Source organism: Pantherophis guttatus, chromosome 2 (assembly GCF_059756535.1).
Source record: "Pantherophis guttatus breed Tessera chromosome 2, ASM5975653v1, whole genome shotgun sequence".
NCBI lineage: Eukaryota > Metazoa > Chordata > Lepidosauria > Squamata > Colubridae > Pantherophis > Pantherophis guttatus.
In genome coordinates, this window is record NC_142064.1 from 43,558,348 (window position 1) to 43,576,513 (window position 18,166).

The window sequence follows — 18,166 nt, forward strand, 5'->3', positions numbered from 1 at the left end:
TCAGTGTCCAAGTCATCTTCATCCATTGCTCTGGAATCTGAGCAGCCATGCTCATATTATTCGTATCACTCCCAGGTCTGTACATAAGGAGCGGAATCAGGAAGACAATCAGCAGTTGGAAAAACCAGGTATGGAGGCAAGTTAAGTCCAATACTGATATACAATTGTCAGTGAGTTTTCTCTTTAATCATTTAATTCCTTCTACTTCAAACTTTCTGCCTTGGTGGAATAAAATTAAGAGATAAGGAAACAGAATCAGAGAATGGGCCTCTAAGAAAGAAAATTTTTATGTATTAGGCCTAAGCCTGCCTCTAAAAGAATGTTTAAAACTTGTTTTTAGTTTTTTTTTTTATCTAGCATATCATCCATGTCAGTGAAATCTGAGCCAATCTTCTCCTTCCTATCCTGTAAATAGGGAGATGTAAGGAGTGTCTATTAGCAACTAGAAAGGACACATTAGGAAAGGCTCTTTAAATGCATTTCTCTTCAGTTGGCTGAATTCGATGTCCTGCACTTATTGTTTTACTCTGGAGGTTCTGTAATGATATGAACAGTAATATGTTAGGTTTTATTTTTACTGACCTCGGAAGGATGGAAGACTGAGTCAATCTTGAACCGGTGAGATTCGAACTGCCAAACTGCAAGCAGCCAGCAGAATTAGCCTGCAGTATTGCATTCTAACCACTGTGCCACCACAAAGGATCTCATAGATTTCCTCCTTGTTCAGATCAATTAAATATTTTCAATTTTCACAGGAGAGTATATAAAAGAGACACGCAAAATTGTCTAGCTCATTCATTTTTAAAGAGGCTGACACAGTCTCTGAGTAATCTTGCCCCACTGCTACATCTCCCAATCTGCTTTCAGTTCTTTGTCTGCAAACCATGTTGCTGTTGTCTTCTTCACAATCAGTTCCCTTTTCTCTCAAGTCCTACTCTTGTTTTTTTTCCTCTTCCCACTTTTTTCACTGATTCTCCCTTGCCAGTGCACAGCCATTGCAATCTTTATTTTATGTTCCCCTGCCCCTTTCCTGTCCCCATCACCAGTAACAACTTCAGTCCAAATATTCATCGCTCTTCCTTGCTTCAGACTTAAGATCCAGTTTCCCAAAGATCCCCTTCTCAGGATCCAGTTCTGTTCTCCATTCTGGTTCTCCCCCATATGTAGGATTCAGCTATCAAGATCAATAAGTAACTTCTTAGGACAAATTTAAAAAGCAATTTGAAACTCTGTTAAAAATGAATAACTACCGGTAATAAAGATGGAATTAAGACTTAGTGTCCATGCAACACAAATCTGTTTTCTAGTTGTGATAAATGTGTTTTTCCAAAAGAAAACAACATTAAGTTTGGAGAACTATAAATATAACAAGTTAAGCATTTATCCAATTTGTGAAAAACATTTAGAACTAGGTGGCCATATAAAGAAACCCCTGATTCAGCAAAAAAGTTCACATTTTTAAGATAAAACAGGAAACACCATACAGCCATAGAAATGCCTAGGTGGATATACTAGAAATAATAAATATATTACAATATTCTATGCACAAAATGTTTTATATATGATTGAAAAGGTACTATGCATAATATATAGTACAAACCTACATCAATTTTGAGCATTTTCTGTTTGCATATGGATACATTATATTAACATTTGTCTGAATGAAAACAATACAGGTTTGTTACATATTGGAAAATTATACATATCCCTAAACTGCCAAGTCAATGAAACATACCCACCAAGGGCTTTAAGTAAAGGTAATTGCTCTATGTGTTTACAATTGCTTAATTACTTTACTTTGCCAAAAAAGGTCATTAAAATAATTTTGAGACTGAATTAAGTTTAAGGATTAACTGTATGCTGTATATTCTAAGTAAGTTCCATTTAGCACATTTAATAGATGTAAAAGCTCACAAGTGATGATATAAAGGATAATTTACGCTTGCAATGCATTTTTATCCAATTAATAGATTGCCTGTGTGTTGCATATTTTGCATGACAAAAGAGGTGAATATTAAACTGCCATTCATAATGAAAATGCACTTTGCAAATTAGAAGTGCCGAAACAGAAATTTTTCACCCTGTTTAGGAAATAAACAGTCCTTAACCAATTAAACTGCATTGTAATAATTCTATGATTTATTGCAAGTTGTTTAACTTTCAAAACTTGGCTAACCCATATTAAGGTCACAATCCATCATGTCTTGCTTGGAAAGCCAGCAAATAATGGCTGTTGTATTAGCTGCTTTTGATGATAGTATGAAAGAAGTATTAGCACTTGTCAACAAAACTGCTTACAACATAACATTAGCATGCATGGGCTGCTGTACCTATTTATTATTCTGGCAGCTTCACACATATTGTTACAAGCTTATAAAACATTTTGTTGGGTAGAAACCAATGTACACTGTTGATTTTCTGATAGACTGGCAGCACAAATGTCTAGACTGACTTAGTTCAGTTTAAGTGTAAATAGAGACAAAATTTTTTCAACCTGTTCTCTTATTGATATTGAAAAGTGCTGAATTATTCAGCATCTAACTCTTCTGTTTGTGTCTATCACAGTTATCAATTACCCATCAGTCTACTTGTCAAAACAGAATGGATTAATGTAGCTGAAAACAAGACAAATAAATAGATACTATAACAGGGGTTCAGAGTTGACAAACTGTCAAAGGGAAATCCAGGCAATGACATTTACCGTCAAAAGGGGGATAGCTGGCTTGAGAGAGCAAACCATACTTTCATGAGCCAAGAATGCACTTATCTTATTGTAGCTAAAGGAAATCTGATTACTCTACTAATACATTGACAATACTTATACCACAATAGTCAATATAAGTAGGTATTCTGTTGTACAAATATCTTCAAAATCTTATACAGAATATCTTGTAAATTTAAAAAAATGGAGCAATATAAATACAATTTCAATTATTGGGAACATGTTATGGATTTTTAGGGATAGAATTTAAAAAGTGCTTACCAAGATAGAAAAATAACCTCTGTCAAACCCAGGCTTGCCTCCATTCTGATCTTCAGAGAACAAAGCACTTGGTTTGAAGCCATTATTTCCAAACATCATAGGATAATTTGATTTCTTCAGGAGGAAGGTTAGTAATGACTACTAATTTAAGTTTAGTTTTGGATTACTGTAAAGATTTTCTTTTATTAATAAATGTCTCCCAGACCAGTTTAAAATAATTATAATCACTAAATTCTTGAAACACTACAGAACTATTGCTTCAGATTACCAATATTTTCATTTAGATATTATTATTCTGTAAAGTCAATGCACCAGCACTTAATGGTATCTCATAGAGCTTCTTTGGAAAAATTAACACTTTTAATTTAATGAAACTTTTAAAAATGTATATCTTAACATTTCATATGTTAAAATAGTTATTCTTGGATAAATGTGTATATAATTGCACCTTTTATCATTTTTAAAGAAGTTAATTAATTATTACAGTGCTCTATAGTATAATACCATTAACATGATTGTTTGACAAATGCCAAATCATTTCATTTTGTGGAATTAACAACTAGAATCAGCTAATTTAAACATGGAGATACTAAGTAAGAGGAGGAAGATTATAAAGAAATGAATGTACAATCAGGTTTGCTAGATGTGATAAATGTTAAAAACTGTTTCTAAAACTGCTGTATCTGCTGGAATGGGATTATGTCAAGGTTGTGTAAAGAGCCAGTGTTATTGTTTCTTAATTAAATATGTTCTGCTTTATTAGTTCCATGCAAAACAAAAATAATATCCTGTTCTATACTATCTATATCAATAGCTGTATCAATATCTATCTATCTATCTATCTATCTATCTATCTATCTATCTATCTATCTATCTATCTATCATCTATCTATAGAGAGAATCTCTATCTACAGTATCTATCTATCTATCTAATCTATCTATCTATCTATCTAATCTATCTATCTATCTATCTATCTAATCTATCTATATCTCAAACTCTCTCTATAGATAGTAGATATCTATCATCTATCTATCTATAGAGAGAATCTCTATCTATCTATCTATCTATCTATCTATCTATCTAATCTATTTCTCAAACTCTCTATAGATAGTAGATAGCTATCTATCTATTTATCATCTATCTATCTATAGAATCTCTATCTATTTATCTATAGAGAGAATCTCTATCTATCTATCTATCTATCTATCTATCTATCTATCTATCTATCTATCTATCTATCTATCTATAAACATGGGCTATAACTTTGACCCTATTACAATTAGAATCTTTAGTTAGAAGGAATATGCAATCTGTTCCTGTCAAGAAATATATAAATTGTTTAATTCTAAATTAGGGATATGTTTTTCTAAGTAAATACCATAGAATACCATCCTTGCAGAGGAGAAACAATACTCCAGATTTCATCAGGAGATGATCCAACAGTGACAGAGGTGACCATTATATTTCACATCTATAGACAAAATATTGCTAGATTGAAGACTCTACTATCACTTTGTGAATTGTTAGGGAGGGGCTACCTTCATCCTCTTTCTCTTTCCTCTTACTCCTCTAGAATGCATTCCTTCCTTCTAGGAATCCACCTTCTCACTACATTCTGTTACATTGTTGCTTCAGCTCCATTCCAGCTCTGAATAAGCACTAATGGATGTTGCTCTTCAGTTGCAGCCTTAGGTGCTGATGTGCAAGATGGCTGGACCATTCTCCCTCCTATAATCCACAAATGGATTTATAATCCACTCATCCCACCCATCCACTCACCTACCCACCCATTCACCAAGACAGACAGACAGGGAATAGGTTGGTCTCACAGGAAGAGTCCCAACACACTGTCAGGTATAGAAATAGCAATAGCACTTAGTTTTATATACCACTTCATAGTGCTTTACAGCACTCTCTAAGTGGTTTACAGAGTCAGCATATTGTCCCCAACAATCTGGGTACTCATTTTGCCAACCTTGGAAGGATGAAGGCTGAGTCAACCTTAAGCTGGTCAGTATCGAACTCCTGGAAATCTGTGGATCTGAAAATTATAGCGAAAATTGCATGTATCTCTGTGATTGAAGGAAATAAATACAGTTTTCTCACTCTTTCCCCAGATTTATGTATTTTAAGCAAGCTAAATAGATTATCTGATTTGCTAGTTAGGAATTTCTCAAAATCAAAGAAATTTCTGGATGGCTCAATCAATGAATTTAATGACATCACAGCTGAATTACTTAATTCATATATATATAATTACATTATACATCTAATTGATAATATTGTTTATAGTTACTTCTATGCAATTATGAACAGGCAGTGCTACTTTATCCTGCCTATATGAGCCCCACATTTTATACAACTAATCTTTATCTTATCAGCATGCATGTTTTATTGAAATATATGATAAATCTATGGCCAATTCTGAACCATATTATTATTTTAAAAGGTAGACTTATTATTTCAATAGTTTACAGAACTGAGAGGCAATTGCCATAAAGTGTTTTGAATCTCAAACCTTATTGGCCTTACATTTGCCTCTGAATTTATATAAATCCTTTATTTTTCCTCTCCACCATTTGCCAATCATGTTCTATACTCAATTTCATTGAGGGCTGCATCAGGGTTGTGTCTGATCTCGGGGGGGGCTGCCCCCCCTCCCCCGAGGTCAGAGGGTTGGCAGAGGGTTGCAGGAGGCTGTCCCAGTTGAAAATGGAGATTGGGCAGATTGTAAATCATTTTTTCTGACATAACTTTGAAACATTATTCAAACAACAAGAACTACCTTATACTTGAATCTTGGCAGTTTGCTTTAATGTAACCAGCTTCAACTCTGTGTACAGTTTGTGTCAAGCTTTAGACCAGAAATAAATTATAACTCTCTGGAAACTTAACCTTTCTTCAGCAATTGGTTTAACTTGGCAAAAGTCTCTGAGTCATAATTTGACTACTTTAGAATTGTTATTGCATAAAATAATGAAGATTTATACACAGTAAAATAAATAAAATAAGCAAAGCAAAGCTCAAAAACATTATATTGGTCTACGGTATGCTCCAAACTCTTTAACTTTTTTTCTTCTGTATTTCTGAATACCTAACTGTTTTTAATAGCCTTGGAAGGCACCTAAATATTATATTCACATCATCATTCTCTCCGGCCTGAGAACTGCTGTTAATTTATATATTCTAATATAAATGCCAGATAAATATTTTGTTCAGATAGATAAGTTATTGAGGAAATATTCCAAACAACCTAGGTTTTCATAAACTAAATTGAGTTTATCTATTGAGAATTAAGCTTTTAATTGATCAGGTTTTTAAAAATGCCATTGGGTATATATCTTATCAACCACAGTAAAGTTTTGGCCAAATGTATCCATTTCTCCCTAATGTTCCCCTGCAACAGACTCTACACAGAATGTTCATAAATGTTTCAATGCTATAAGTCCACTGTGAGTTTCTCATTTGCACACAGAAAATCTCATTCTTAATGTTGGCTTCTCTACCTAAGCCTAGGAAGAATTCATTTGAATGCTAGGACAGTGGCTGTCCACATATAGATAATGCTGAGCAATTGAAGTCAGTGGTCTGTGCTATAGGCAGCTTCCTATGTCCTAAATTTGGACATAAAATCTTTTCCTGACAAATCATGTAACCTTAACTACTGAATGTTGTATGACTGAGGCAGTGTAAAATCAAATCAAATCAAATAAATAAATAAATAAATACTGAGTAATTAAATGAATGAAAAAGGTAGTCGTGCAGAAAATACACAATATATTTTGGGATTGCTGTATAATGTTTCTGTTATAAAATACGACATTGGTGGAATTTATTATATTTTGCACAATGTTCAACATAAAGCAAGGCACAGTACAATTTTTATTACATGTTATGGTAGTTACATGTTATGGTAGCCTTCCCAAATATTATATAACATCCAATTGACATTAAATCTAAAAAACTAAATGTATTTTGAAATACATACAAATAAAAAAGTGAATAAAATGTTGGTGGTACTTAAACTATGATGCAAGGTAGTGGGAACACAAATATGGACTATAATATCCTGTAAATCTAAAATATTTTATATTCTAAATATATATTCTTAGAATATAATCCTAAGAATATTTAATATTTATGAGCCGAGGTGGCGCAGTGGTTAGAGTGCAGTACTGCAGCTACTTCAGCTGACTGCTAGTTCAGCAGATCAGCAGATGAAATCTCACTGGCTCAAGGTTGACTCAGCCTTCCATCCTTCCGAGGTGGGTAAAATGAGGACCCAGATTGTTAGGGGACAATATGCTATTTAGTATACTGTCTTTGGTGTAAGCCGCCCAGAGTCCTCGGAGAGTGGGCGGCATAGAAATATAACTAATAAAATAATAATAATAATAATATTCTTTAAAGCAATTTAGATATTTTTGGACACTGCAGGTAAAATAACAGTATTTAGAAACATTGAATGAGCCTTTTATTGTTAATTTACAAAGCAGCCCCAAAACGGACAAATATATTGTGTGGTGATACATAATATATGCACAAATTACAATCAAATTCCATTCATATAGAGAATACTGAAAAAGGATCATAATGATGGGGAATGTTGCACTGTGTTGTGGGAAAGGCCATGGAGAGAAAAAAGAAGAAAAGTTAAACAAAATAGGGAAAATCAGTCAGAGAATATACTGTGGATGCAAAGCCTCCATACTTTTTACATTTAACTATCATCTATTTTTTCTCTGTGCTGTTGTGCTTTAATTCTGATTAAATTAAACAAATATTTAAGTGTAAAATACAATTGAAAAAAGTTGAGCAGCTTTCCATCTTTAATTCTAAAAACCTGTATTTCAGCTAATCTCTGTTACTTAATCTATTTGAAAAATTAGATTATAATATAGTAACAGTAATTTTCAGTAGGTTATCTTCATTATATAATTCACATTAGTGTCATCACAATTAAATTTGTTACTATTGTCAGCAGATATCTTCACCACTGTTTAAAAAGTAGTGTTTTGTTCAACTGGGTAGTAAGGAACAAAACATAACAAATCTAAACATCTTTTTTTTGGTACTGACCTAATATTTGAATAGTAAACTTTATTATTCCACATTGCTTCAGAGAAATGTATTTTAAGACAGTGTACTTAAGAAGTGGAGCATTGCCATCCCATTTTGCATTAAGTTGCTATAAATTATTACAATAATGCATTTTCATGACAAGATTGTTCTCTGTGCACAACCTGAGTTTATTTTCATAACTTCTATTTGATAATTATACAGTCAAATAATATTATCTATGAATGAGCTGTAGATATAAGATGAGATTTCCACTATAGACTAAACAGCATTTGCAATTTAAAAAGTGCAAAGAAGAGCAACTAAGATGATTAAAGGCCTGAAGACAAAAACATATGAAGAATGGTTGCAGGAATTGGGTATGGCCCGTCTAGAGAAAAGAAGGACTAGGGGTGACATGACAGCAGTATTCCAGTATTTGAGGGGCTGCCACAAAGAAGAGGAGTCAACTTATTTCCCAAAGCACCAGAAGTCAAGATAAGGAACAATGGATGGAAACTAATCAAGGAGAGAAGGAACCTGGAATTAAGGAGAAACTTCCTAACAGCGAGGACAATTAGCCAGTGGACAGCTTGCCTTCAGAAATTGGAGGGGCTTCATCACTGGAAGTTTTTAAAAAAGACTGGACAGCGACCTATCTGAAATTGTATGGGGGGAGTGATGGCTAACCTTTTCTGGACTGAGTGCCCAAAGCGCTAACCCTAACCCTAACCCTAACCCATCTCAATTTGTGACTCTGGGCAGCTTGCAAACAATTAAAAACAATATAAAAATACCAAAGCAATTCAACAATTTAAGAATAATAAAACAATATAAAAGCCACATACAAGCTGGTCACTACTACCTATGATTAGCCATATTTTATGATCAGATGATGACCTTAGTATGGTTCAACCAATTAGACATCTTTATTTAATTGTAGGATGATAATAATCTATCTAAAACTAAAACTCACTAGAATTTACTTCCAAAGATCTAAAAGAATAAAAAAGAGTGATTTTCCTAGTGGAGATGGTTCATTTGATAGAACAACTGCCATAGTCCAAGAGGCAACAGCAATGCACCCACTAAAAACAAAAATAAAACACCTTCTGTAAGTGTTTAAAACAGTGTTTACACTGTTTTCTGCAAAAAAAATAAATAAATCTTCATGATCTTTTTTTTTTTTCAGGCTCTCTTGGCACTGTTTCAGCTTTCTCAAGATACCTCCACACAAAGCAAATATCATTCATCAGAAGTTTCATTTGGTCCTTGTTATCACAACTTATGCTGCTTAATTTTTATTCAATGAATTCACTTTCTTATTTATTAGATGCAAGGTAGCCGCTCTTCCCTAAAGGCCTTGTATGCAAAACCTTGCTTGTAATCCTGTCATTTCAAACCTCTATAGGTTTTTACACAGCTTCAGGAATTAGGAAGAAAGAAGCAAACAATTTAGATTCATCCATGCAGATATTAAATTTGTATATGATTAAGGAAATGAGAGGAATTTACACAGAAAACCAAACATAGTAGCTGCAGACCAGTGGACTATATTAATCCATTTATGTACAAATTAGCAAATTTATTTCTGCTCCTAAAAGCAGCTCAATATAATGTATTTAACTTGACACGTTTCTGTTTCTCATAGGTGCTTTCAAAGTGGATTTTTTTACTGTTCAACTAACAATATATCCAGTTACCAGAATAATGCCTAATATTTCTGATAAAATGCCTTATATTTCAAAATATGCACATTAAAAAAAATATTATAGAAGTTCTGAGTATTAATGCTGAAAAATTATTAAAGGCAAAAAATTTTGAATTAAAGTTGCTACTAATTTTACTAATTAGTACTAATTTACTAATAAAACTTTTTGTGCTTTTAACTGTCTCTCTAATGCTCATTATGAGTAACAATAAATAATCATAATATTAAATAGTAATACTACTAGTAAATAGTAGTAAATAATAGTAAATCATAATACTCACTTTAAAGAATCCCATATATTTCAAATTAACCTTATAACTTGATACTATGAACATCATTAATATATGAATCACTAACTGAATTAAATATATTTTCAGGTAGTCTTAGGACAATTATGAATGTATATAACATTATCTATAGAATAATGCATATTCATTTTATAAGGAAAATATAAAAGCATATAAATTCATAAAGTAGTAGTAAAATTATAGGCAATACATTGATGTTCATTTTTGAATTATTTATTGCTTATCTGATTAGGGTCCAAAAACTTAAAACTTTAGTTTTTACTTGTATAAATACTTTTATTAATTGGTGTAATTTTAACTTTACAAAGTTATGTAAATTGGAAATATGGCACTGCGGCATTCACTAAATACGCAGCAATACTAATAGATAAATCAGTTCAGAATTCTCAACAAACTGATATAGTCCCAAACAAGGGCAATTGAGAAAAAAGTCACTTTTTAAAATACCAAGTATCAATACAAACTTCATAACACCATGTAATTTATAAGTTGGCTAACGAACGCAAGTTTGGTAAAGATTTAAATACATCTAAAACCCTTTATAATGCATATCTGCTTTAAAGTAAACTGAAGTAGCAACAGATGACATTCTTAAGAATAAGTGTGCTGAAAATTTAATTAAATGTGACAAAATTTTAACTTAATCTACTTCCTCAATAATTAGACTTTGTCTGATATCTATATTCAGATTTCAAGATCTGCTGTTCATATGACTTATAGAAAAATCCAGCTTATCAAGTTTAATACACACTATTATTATGTGTATGTCACTATGATTTTCATATGATTTGCCACTGATCAGCCTATACAGGATTTAATATAGATGGGAAATTGTAACAATCCCTTAAATCCATTACTAATAATGATATACACATTTATTGGTAATATGTACACTGCCCATTATTTTTTATTGCACAACTCTTACATATTTGCACTTGGAAATTTTAAAAGTCATTCTGTGATTTTTATAGCACAATAGTATGCTAGATGAAGATATTTAAGATGTTACAATAAACTGCTTCTGTTTTCATTTTGCATTTAATTTCAGTGCCAGACTCAAAGCATAAATTTTTTATCACCTGCAATGCTATGAATAAAAGATTAAAAAAAGATCTCAGAAGAAATTCTAACACATGCGGTGCATGCAGCACATTGTGCAGTCACAGTGTGCATAACTAGATGTTTAATTTCCATCATTTTCCTCTATGTCAGGAACATTATTATTAGGGTTAATGCATCATGGAGTTAGTTTCCAGTATTCCAGCTCCAGTATTCCATTAAATTTCAGTTTGCTTGTTTCTCGACAGGAAATCTATCGAGAAGCTGCAGAATTTGAAATAGGTAGATATTCTGTTAGAACTCTGTATTTTTTTAAATATAAAAATATAAATATCTTGTGGGATTAAGGTAATACTGACATATTACAATACCACTTTTTGTTTGTTTCATGAACTAGCAAATAAATCCCTTTGCAAATGCAAAGAAATACACCATTTTAATGGTAACTTTACTTATTAAGGCTTACTTCATATTTTAAATCAAAGGTCATGATAATTCCCATAAAGTGATAAGTGATGGTATGAGTTCACTCTTAAGACTTTTTACATTTAACACTTAAAAGTGCATTCTGTAGTACCATGTATTTTCATTTTTAACTTCCTTAGCATGCATCCATATGTAAATGGATATATATTCATCACAATAGTCCATTTTGAGATAAGCAGTGTTATGCAGACTGAAGAGAAGAAGTTAAAAATAATAAACTGGATTAAAAAGTATCATGAATAAATGGACAAAAGCCAATGATTATTTATTTATCAAATTCATTTGACATCCATCTCACAGTTCAACGTGACTCTGAGAGGCTTACCAAAAGATAAACAGACAGATATCTGACAACTATTAATATAAAACCAAATCAAAATTACAAAAGTTAAAACAAGCTAAAAAACAAGGATTTAGAGGGTAAAGGGTAAAGCTGTCTTGTGTGTTAGTTGAGCCAACAGCTTCATCTTTAGGACCCCATACCAGTCAGCATAATCAGGTTTTAAGGTTTTTCCTGAAAAGTGGGGGTGGGGATCTTATATCCTGTGGCAAGATGTTCCAAAGGGCAGGAGTCATGGAAAAAAAGGGCTTCTCTTCTGGATCCTACCAGCCAAGTTTCCTTGGCTGATAGGCTCTGCAGTAGGCCCCTTTTGCCAGCATGAGTGAAATGGGCCAATCCCATTGGGAAAATACAGTTCCACAGTTCTGTATCATGGACCATGCCATAAAGGGTTTTAAAGACAATAATCTACCAGAAGTAGATTAGTAGCCAGTGCAGCTTGTGTAACAGTGGTATTACATGTGCTACCCTAAGGGCATCCGTGTTCTGGACCAATTACTTTTAAGGGTGACCTCACGTAAAGCACATTGCAGTAATCCAAGCTGGAGATGACCAAGGCATGAGTGATGAAGTCTCCATGATCCAGGAAAAGAAAAAGAAGCATGACAAAAAGTTGTGCAAAGATTCTCTTATCCATGATTGCCACCTGTTCTTCAAGTAGGATTTGTGAGTCTAGGAGAACCCCCAAGTTGAGCACCGAGTCTATCTGGGGTAGTACCACTCCCTCCAGAACGAAAGATAATAGATCTCCAGATGCCAAGACTCCACATACCCACAGCCACTCCATGGTTCAGTTAAAGCCTGTTGTCCCCCCTCCAGGCCTCCACAGCCTCCCGACACAGTGAAAGGGCAGCCACAACATCACTTGGATCACAAAATTTACCTGAATGTGAAAGCATCTTTGACTGGTAGCATATGGAAAGCTACTTATAAAATTCACTGCAGACATTACCCTACTTACGAACTTTCAAGTTGTGAACTTTTGCTGATATTAACAAACTTGTCCACAGCTCTAACCTAAAAGATCTTGGACATTGGGACAAAAAGGTAAAGGCTTAATTTACATCATGTTGCATACATATGATTGTTAGTGCCATTGCATAAGCCTCCTGTTGAGAAAGATATGTGAAATGCCTTGGTGATGATGAAATGTCTTGGTGATGAATAGCAATAGCAATACCAATAACACTTAGACTTATATACCGCTTCATAGTGCTTTTACAGCCCTCTGTAAGTGGTTTACAGAATCAGCATATTGCCCCCAACAATCTGGGACCTCATTTTACCCACGTCGGAAGGATATAAGGCTGAGTCAACCTTGAGCCTGGTGAGATTTGAACTGCCAAACTGCAGCTAGCAGTCAGCTGAAGTAGCCTGCAGTACTGCACTCTAACCACTGCGCCACCTCGGCTCATCATGAAATGGTGATGAAAGGAGATGAAATGCCTTGGTGCTGATGAAACGCCTTGGCAAAGTGGAGATAGGAGTGGACCCACCCAGAAAAAAATCGAAATGTCCCAGGAGAGAAGACAATCACTAAGGCAGGAAAGAATCTAATCTGCCTAAAAGCTGACCCAGAAGGCTCCTCCCCAAGGTGACTACACAGTCTGTGATCGTAAGGTGGACAAAAAAAAAAAAATTGTGCATGGGACTATCCGGAGGGGCAGTACACATCCACATCTTCACTGAATGTCCCCAGAGAGGCTTGCAGTAAGGAAATGGGATGGCATAAGAATGGCTATTGGGACCCAAGTAAACACATCCCTACTTATGTCAATGGGGAATGGAGGGGCATGGGGACACTCATCATTGCTTGTAGGGTTCAGGTTAATAAGTGTACACCTTATCCCTTGGTCCACAGGTTGTACAATCAGTGGTATCTGGTTGCCTCACCATTGGCCCTTCTCCAGCAATGGTCCCAACAGCCTATGGGAGTGAGAGGAAGCCAAGGAGCTTGCTGCTGCTCTGAAGTATGAAGTATAAGGTTAGTCTGCAATCAATCGGCTGAACAAGAAGAACCGTAACTTAAGGTAAGAATTGTACTGCATGTGTTTTTTATGTTGCTGAACTTGTGAACAAAATGGACAACCTTTTGGAACATAACCCATTTGTAAGTAGAGCACTGTCTGTAGTTTCCTTCAATTAAGCAAAGCTAAATTTTTTGAAAATGCATGTTTGCCAGCAATTAAACCAAACTTTTATTGTTTTAGAAGATAATTAATACTCATGTATAACTGTCAGTGACTAATGAATATTTAGGTACTTTGGGAAATTCGGTCTAATTAAGGAATATAACATTTAATTTTTTTGGCTACTGTGCTATTTCCAAAAAGTGAGTAGATTTCCACCTATAAATATGACTTTACCTTTGGTTGTTTTTTCTTTTAACTTGTGAGCTCTCCAAAGAGCTTCCAGAGCATATTTGGAGTCCTGAAAAGGACTGCTGTAGATCGGTGTTCCATTGTAGTATTGGTTTTCAATAGTAATTAAACAATCAGTGCTGGATACATATTTTTCAATAATAGAAGTATAGCACTTTGTATTATGATACTTTTAAATATTCTAAGTTAAGCTGTATTCATAGAGTTCAAAAGAGTTCATTTTTAAATTCTCTGATCAGGAAGAAAATACTGATAAGGACTTCCTGTGCCAAATAAGCACAATTTGAAAAGGCACACAACTGTGACAATTGTCAGTGCCCTGACAATGCTGCCAAGATACAAGAGATCCAGTAAAGAATTTTACTATCACTGAAATTGTAATTTATCAGAAAAAAAAGAGGAACAGGAGGTCTTCTATTTTGGACTTAATCATTATTAACAGGGAAGAAATATAGCATACAATACAAGGACTGTAAAAGCCACTATGTAGGACAGAGAGGCAGAAGACATGATGAAACTTCCTTAATCTCATAACACATGGACAGACGCAACCATAGTTTCAATTGGGAAACTGTGAGCATACTAGACCAAGATAAATTCCCTAAAAAAAACAAGGGAATTCCTGGAAGCTTGGTACTCAGATACATCCATACTGAAGACACATAAAGATAAACCATATTTACACACTATTGAAAGGGATAATAAAAAAGCTAAGAAGGAAACAAAGAGACCAGAACACATCCTCTTTAGTAGTCAACACCAGACAAACAATCAAGCAGAAAACAAAACCATAAAGAATTACAAAGGAGAAAACTACTCCCCCACCTATCATGGCAGGGCAGGATCCTGTATATAAACAGCAAACCCCTCTCTCACTAGTACCGATGATGTTACCTAGTTGGGTAATGAATCATCTGTATGCAAACAACCAAACTCAGAGCGCATCAAGGATTCCACACAGGGAAAAAAAGGTTGAAAAATAAAGGGTCACTGGAATGTGTGAGAAAATGCTCATACTATATTATGATATCAAGAGGAACAGGAATACAGACGAGTTAATCTAGATTTCAGAAGAGAACTTTTTCCTGAATTTACAAGGATGGTACATTAGATCCAATCACTTAAAATCCTTAAAATGTAAAATGTATGGGAAGGACAGAAAATCCTGTGAAAGTTAAGGCTTGCAAGAAATGTTGCAATGAGAAAAGAAGGATTTTACAGGTGTGCAAAAAATAAAAGGAAAGGCAAAGAGGCTTATCAAGCTCCATATCACACAAAGAAACAAATGCTTTACAGATTTCAGTAAATTATCATTAATGCTAGTCTGGGGTAAATACAAAAAATCCTGAAAATTATAAACTGAATTTCACATTTTCATTAATAGTTAATCATTTCAAATTATTTCAAATGTGCCATCCCACCTGGAGTAAGTTACAATTAAAAAGATAAACTATCAACTGGCTATCTCTTGATTGTTTGCTTCCATTTCCATTCTTTTTCTAGTCTCCTCACAGCCTCTTACAGTTCTGTAATTAGTAACAGGTAATGGTGAGAAAGCAGAATGTCCTAGCTCATATTTTATTTCTCTTAGAAGGGAGTTGATGCCCTAACTCAGGCCTGCCAGATAAGGCCCACACAGGCCAGACCTATCCAGGCTCCATAAACGCAAAAAACATCCAAATATATTACAATGTGGTCCGATACGTCACGATACAGCCCACGATGTGATTGGGTTTGACGCCCCTGCCCTAACTGGTAATTGTACTATAGTGGAGGGAAGAAGCTTTAATTTGTATTTTATGTATGAAAGTTAATAAAAATGGAAAAAATCTATATGTTTAAGAACCATCATAGTGTTGTGGCTCCGTTACTGGAGCCTGTGTCATCGTCAGGAGAGGACTCTGAGAGTGAAGGGGAGGAGTTGGCAAGGCCTCCCTCTCCAGGACCCTCCTCTCTGGCAATGCCTTCGGTGTCCGCCGAAGGGCAAGAGATAGGACCAGGGCCAAGCACGTCCACGCAGCCACAGATGGACAGTGATGAGGGTAATGAGTCTTGGCTGGACCCACGCCAGCATCGCAGAGATAAGCGTGCGCAACAGAAGAAAGGGCGTGCCCGAGATTAGGCTGAGTCACTGGACCACACCCCACAGGATATAAAAGGGAGCGTGGTGGCCAGTCAAATCTTGTGACGAACAAAGCTGAAAGCTTCCACGCCATTCTGCATTGCCGGACTTTTGCTTTAAGACTTTGCTGGAGTATCTCTGGACTTGATTAATTCTGTAATTATTGAGCTGCTTTCCTTTGATGTATCAGAAGTGGGGAGAAGTTATCTCTCCTCTTTGTAAATAATAAACTCTTGGCAGGCAGCCACTAGGTTGTTGCCAAGCTCCGTTATCATAAGGAAAAGGATTTTGCCGGCTGGTTTGGTCTTTAACTCCTGAACGTCTGTTGGTGTGTGTGCGTGGGGTTGGGGACAGAACACATAGTTTACACAAAGTATAAGCAAAACTTTGACAAGGAAGAACAACAAAGGTACATCCAGATCAGTGGTGGGCTGCTGCCAGTTCAGACCGATTCGGGCAAACTGGTAGTTCTGATGATCAGCTGGCCCCACCCACCCCCTATCCTGTCCTATATTTCCTTCTTTCTGGCTCAGCTGATTCACGCGGCACAGCTTATTTCCGCACCTCCGCTGTTCTATTTAACGGGGCTGCCTTAGAAGATAAGCAGCTGAGCTTCAAATTGCTGTATTTTGAACACTGAGTGCAAGAGCATTAGGCACGCACTCACAGAACCAGTTCTTAAACCGGTTGCAGCCCACCACTGATCCAGATCCAATATAGTGTCCAAACTGAGAATTGATTACTTTCTGGACTTTCTTGGGTTTTTTTCTTTGAAAACATTTTACTTCTCATCAAAAAAACAAAAACAAAACCCACCTTTGGGACAACCATGAACTGGATGATTTTTCCATGTAGAGAGTAAAAATGTTTCCAGGCAAACAGTCAAGATGCTTTACTTTCACACTATGGGAAATGTATCTAATTCTGATTCTACATTCATAGAGCTACAATCCTAATTCCATTACTTCTGTGTTAACACTGAACTCAGTAAGATATTATTTATTTGTTTGCTTATATTTCTAAACCTCCCATCTACCTCAAAGAGATGGTTATTGATTGTGTTATTTAATACAGACCAAATGTCATCAGTAATATGGTTTACTAGAGGAACTATGCCCTGGTCCAGCATGGTGGATCCAAATTGATTCATAAGGGGGGACTGAAGCAATTAAAAAAGTAAAATCACTCAAGTAGCTCTTGCTTAGCACCACTAAAATTAAAGCAAAAAAGAACCTCATGTAATGCACAATATATACAAAGCAATTCACTTTCAACTAATACTCTAAATATTCTACCTATCTACAAAGCAACTTTTTATATTGTTCATTAATTGTAGTTTCCCCCAGGTTTCAAACTTTTATTGGCTCACTGTGTTATAGTGTTGTGCAAAAAATTCCACAGAAATGTAGTACAAATAAAACCCTCTCACTCGCTCATTAAAAGCGTTTGCAAAGCTCACATACTCGTTTCAAAATACTTCCACTGAGACAATATAATGGGACATGGAACAGGAAAACAAATCAGGTTTATATTTTTGTGCTTCTTTTCAGTTTTAGCCAGAAGTCAAAATTGTAAATTACAGTGAAAAGATCTTACAATAAAAACACTGTGGAACTTTCAGAAATGAGAAGGAAAATAGTTGCTTTATTAATATATAGTGCTGAAATATTAGGAGGATTTGAAATTTAAGTAGGACTTTGAGTTTAACATTTTAAGA

General features: G+C 34.9%; 1 protein-coding gene and 1 long non-coding RNA gene across 3 annotated transcripts in view; one reads left to right on the forward strand and one right to left on the reverse strand.

The window, feature by feature from the left end:
• The window catches only part of KIAA0825 (KIAA0825 ortholog), a 161,897-nt gene that overhangs the window by 18,800 nt on the left and 124,931 nt on the right, over positions 1-18,166 (reverse strand). The gene's annotated exons all lie outside the window — the stretch shown is intronic.
• LOC117679064 (uncharacterized) overlaps positions 13,805-18,166 on the forward strand; it is a 31,344-nt gene continuing 26,982 nt past the window's right edge. Inside the window, exon 1 of the long non-coding RNA XR_015732157.1 lies at positions 13,805-13,976. This is a non-coding gene — a long non-coding RNA (uncharacterized LOC117679064). The remainder of the gene's footprint in view (positions 13,977-18,166) is intronic.